Source organism: Momordica charantia, assembly GCF_013281855.1.
Source record: "Momordica charantia cultivar OHB3-1 chromosome 6 unlocalized genomic scaffold, Mcharantia_2.0 BLBB01000006.1, whole genome shotgun sequence".
NCBI classification, from domain to species: Eukaryota; Viridiplantae; Streptophyta; class Magnoliopsida; order Cucurbitales; family Cucurbitaceae; genus Momordica; species Momordica charantia.
The window spans coordinates 17,185,614-17,190,757 of NW_028275164.1; the positions used below are offsets into that span (position 1 = coordinate 17,185,614).

The following is a 5,144-nucleotide window of genomic DNA, read 5'->3' on the forward strand; positions in this document are numbered from 1 at the left end:
TAGCATTGCTGATCCTTTTACGAAGGCACTCACACTAAAATGTTTGAGGGCCATCTACATAATCTAGGTCTACGAGCATTGTACGATTAGTCTATGGCAAGTGGGAGAAGTGTAATGGGTATAATGTATGCCCTAGTATATTGTATTTTCCCTTTGCTTTATGATTATGTACACCCCACTCGAGTTTAGTTCAACTGGGAGTTTGTTGGGTGTGTTGTCCTAAACTCGTAGTTTGTATTTATGTAAAAACAAATTTATATTTATTGTTGAATTCATAAGATTGCAATTAGCCAATCCAATAAATTAAACATCCAAGGTTATAGTTTGTATATATACAAGTGGATAATGTCCCGAGAATAACCTAAAGGGTCTACAATATATGGATACTGCTGGGTACCTTATTTTTGCAACACTATGAATATGACGCACTTTGTAAATGTTACAAACGACCCGATCCAAGTCGTTCGTGTGAAAACTTGCATGAACATATCACTTTTATATTGTGAAATAATATTGTAAGACCAATCTCAAGTAACATTGAGAATTCAGAAAAGAACTATGTTGACAGGTATTGCAAGTTCTCTAACATAAAGATTTATGCACTATGAGATATTGAATCACTAGTGAAGATAAACTCACTGGTAATAGAGGTCCTAGAATAATAAAGCAAAATAAAAAATTCATGTTTAAAGTCTATATGCTTCCGTTGCAGTATTCATATCAAGAATGAAAGGCAATTTTTTATAACTCTTAATTGGATCTAAAGAGTTATAAGGTGTTTTAAAAAAAAAAAGGTTACATGCTCACTCATCAAAATCATATTAATTAGAGATCATAAGGCTATTTGATTTTGATAATTTGAGTTGCCATCTAGATCCACCTTCGCTTTGAGACTATATTTACTAATATGTTTAAGGATACTACTATCTCGTGGTAGAGAGTCACTTTAGTCCCTTTCACCACTGAAGTTTGTGTTTATAGCATTTTGTATGTGGCAACGAACTTAAGAATATGGTTGCAAATTTTGTCATTAGGTTGTTTTGACAAAAATATGTATTTTTTCCATATTACAGCAACAAAAGCTTTTGTATGAATATTTAAGCTTTGGTTGATAAAGAAAATTTAGAGTATTTTTGTTTATAGAAATGCAACTCCATCATTGCGGATCCGCTCATTAAGGATTTTCATAAAAGTTTTACGAGCATAATGCTCATATAGATGTGAAAATTATGGTATGTTAGTTGAGTGGGATTTGTATTTTCTTCAATTAGTCATGTGGTTTTTTCTTTTCTACAAAATAAAGAAGATGGTTTATTTTGTTACTCTAAATGATTTTCTTTCTAAATGTTGTACAACATAAAGCTAGAAAACGTAAATTTTGATCTTTTTAAAGCATAAAGTTGGACCAGTTGGGAATAGACATGTTTAGATCACTTTACATGTAATTCCCATGCTGCTCTTCCACACTTGATCCATGTCATTGAGTATATTTGATGTTGTAACGCCCCGCGTTACTCAGGTTAGCTTGCCCCGAGTTCCGGAAAATTTTCTAAGAAAATGGATTTTTATTTATTGATTTATTTCATTGTTATTTTTAATTGATTCATCAGTGATCTTATTTAATTTAAGTGTGACATCTCGACTAGTGTGTATTGTTACAGTTTTAGTGGTGAGTTAGTAGCGTGTAGTTATTTATCAAGTTACATTTAGTACGGATTTCCATTATGCGACACTTGTTTTGGATCATTGGGCCAATTACGAAACTCTATTATTGGTTTGTTTTAACAAGGAAGGATTGGGTAAGTGGGCTTTAAACATAAGGAAAAGAACCCAAGCCCAAAGGAGTTAAAAGTTTGAAACAAGAAAAGGGAACCCTAGCCACTTGTTCTCATTCCTCTTCTCCTTTTCCCCTTTTCCTCTCTTGTTGAAGCCGTCGGCCACCCCCCCTCCACTCGGACTCTCCCTCTCCAACACAGCAGCACCAATGGCAGCCATCTCCGGCGGACACAGCGGCAACAGCGGCGGCGGCAGCAGGTGCAGCGTCGAACAGCAGCAGCGCGTGACGGGCGGCGGCGGGCAACGGCGGTGTGCGACGATCAGCGGCGGCGCGTGACGTTCGGGCAGCTGCAGGCGGCATCGATACACGTGGGGCTGTGTTCGCGGCGTCCTTTCTCCGATTCAACAAGCCTAACGACCTCGAACAACTTAGATCCGTGAAACCCGGTAACGTTTCTTTGACCCACCTTTGTTTGAAGTTAGATTTGGAGTACCCACACCCAAACGAAATCGATTTAGAATATCCACACCTAAGTGGGGTTGTTTTGTAGCAAGGGACATTGAAACGAAGCTGTTGGAGATCGTATTGGACGCTTTTCGCTGCTGCAAAAACGTGGACAGCAGCGTATTGTTGGTGTTCGGCGATTATCTACATCCGTTTGAAACCCGATTTACGCTACCCACGTCTTGGCAAGCTAGATCTAATTTACCCACACCTATACGAGGTCGTTTTGCGGTAACGAGCCCCTTTGAACCCTCTTAAAGATGTTTTTTTGAAGGCTGAATGGTACATTTAAATTGCTGTATTTTTCTGTTTTTATGCTTAGGTTAGGCCGACGCAAACTTAAACACGTGGTTGTGTAAGTAGCACCAGGGGGCGAGTGCGTGCGTTATTTAGCGTTAACGGAATGTTCTTGATGCTGTTTTTTTTTTGTTTTTCTTGTTAAAATAATTTAAATGAGCATGTAAGGATTGTTGGTTTGATTTGTGAATTCTAGCGATCTTGTTGCCGTATTTCTATTATTGAACACTTTTGAGGAAACATGCTTCCTATTCTTGTTGTTGTAGGTGACTAGTAGATTCTGAACTGTTGTAGTTGGAAGTAATTGGCTCATGACGTTTTGCAAATGGGATGTAGATGAAATGTTAGTGTGGTTATACCGATAATTTAATTTATATTGTCTGGTTGTGAGCTGTTGGATGAATTTTGTTTATTACGTGGAAAAGCATGTTTGTAAACGGTGTAGTGATTTACAATGTGGGAGGTTTATTTGTAGGTGGACATGGAAGGGTTAGTGAGGTGGTGAAGGGTGAAGGGTAAAGGGACGGGTTGGTAGTCCGTTAACCATGGGTGTTCTAACCTGAAAAATGCATATAAATCGCTTGGAGGTTCAAAGCCTTGAGTAGTGGCCTTGGGGATAAATGACAAGGCCAGACGTCAAATTTCTGTAAACGTGTATTGGGGTCTTGGGGATAAATGTCAAGGACCAATACGCTGGGAAGTCATCGGTACCTTGGGAATAAACGGCAAGGACCGGTGCACAGTTCAGGCCTTGGGAATAAATGGCAAGGCCGAACGTCAAGTTTCTGGAGAGGAGTATTGAGGCCTTGGGTATAAATGTCAAGGGTCAATACGACTCGAGGAGTTAGGCTTGAGAGATTAAAGAAGAGTGGAGCTTGCGAAGTAGTGGTGTTTGGCCTTGGGAATAAATGGCAAGGTCGGACATCAAGTACTGGAGAAGGAGAAGGTACGGTGACTTGGGAATAAATGTCAAGAGCCGTCATGCCTCGAGAAGTTAAGCGGGGAGTGATAAAGGGGGGTGTTGAGGAAGGTTTAGTACTATGAAACAAGGGCTAGCGAATCATAGGTTGTGGTATTGGTAGTTTCGACGCTTAGTTGTTGTATGTAAATGTCAAGTTATTTGTTCGCTATCTCTCTCTGCTTATTTGGTTGCCTTGCTCTTGTTTTGTTCTAAATGTCAAGTTAATTGTTCGCTATCTCTCACTGCTTATTTGATTGCCTCGCTATTGTTTTGTTCTTTATGTTGTGACTGTGAGCATAATTTTTTTTGTGCTAGTTAGGAAGTGCTACTTACGGAGTACCTTATGTACTCACCCCCCTTTGTACCTTTATATGTTTCAGGTGTGAACGGGGTCGACCGCGGTGATGATGTGGAGAGGGCTTGACCGAGGAAGGATCACTAGTTTAGTTAGTGAGGATAGAGGGAAGGGTAGTTGGGTATGAGTAGCGTTGAGACATATGTTATTGCTAGGTGTGAACCGCGGAGGAAATTTTGTATTATTTAGAACTACTTTAATTGTCATGGATGTTGTTGGTAAACGCGTCATTGTTGTCATTCGAGTTTAGGTGCACGGTTGTTTTTACTTATTTAATAATTTTAGCCACTGAGGCGAATTTGAGATGTTGTTGTTTTCTTTTAAATTGCCCACGGAGGGCGGAGTTCTGACAGTTTATGACATTTATATTTCTGATAGAACGTATGGAAGTCGAAGCTTTATTTCATCTAAATTATTTTCCAGGAGGTTGCTTATCTCGTGTTTAGAGTTAAGGTTAGCCAGAAGAATTATTTAGCGTTGCCTAGGATGTTTATATGAAATCTTGGGGCGTTACAGATGTGGTGATCATTGAAGGTTCAGTCGTGATTATACATGTGACAACACCACTTTGGTTCTTCATCGATATGCGAGATGGACCAGATTGTTATTAAAGGGAATTTTATTTTAATAGCATTGAGTTGTGCACTAAAGAATAAATTAATATAATTGTTAGTAAAGAAAATTGTTACCCAAGTGGGAGATTGTTGGAATTAATTTAACAATTAATTCATATATGGGTAACAAATTAAAGAGCAATTATATTTAGGCTATTTAATGGGCAAATGAGTGATCTTGATTATGGGCTTATGACTTCCCATTCAGTGGTGTGGCTTGCTGAGTAGAAACCAGCCTATTAATCCTAGGGATTATGGGAAACCCTAGGATTAACCTATGAATATATGGTTATGATCCCCAATACACTATGCTTCTTGAGCCTCCTGTTCCCCATCAAACAGAGAGTATTGCTCATATTTGGTCTGGGTTGCATAATTGAGGAAGACCACAGACCATAACTTTTTGTAGATCATAAATTATAATCCCTTTATAGATTTTGGTTTTCTTCCATGCTTAGATCCTTGGCCTTGATTGTTCTGGATTTTTATGGCTTTTATTTTAGAATAATCATGAATTAGGATTTATTTAATTTTTCCAACATCCCACAATCCGGTTATTGTTGCTATAGTCATAGAAACGAAACTTCGTGGTGGTGTTTTATCGTTTGTGCTATTGTGTTTGTTTGTATGCGCCAA

General features: G+C 38.6%; 1 long non-coding RNA gene across 1 annotated transcript; it reads left to right on the plus strand.

The window, feature by feature from the left end:
• The first annotated feature begins 1,944 nt into the window (after positions 1-1,944).
• LOC148210802 (uncharacterized) lies at positions 1,945-4,404 on the plus strand. Its single transcript, XR_015791911.1, has 3 exons — positions 1,945-2,223; positions 2,328-2,512; positions 3,920-4,404. It is a non-coding gene; the product is annotated as an uncharacterized LOC148210802 (long non-coding RNA).
• The last annotated feature ends 740 nt before the right edge of the window (positions 4,405-5,144 follow it).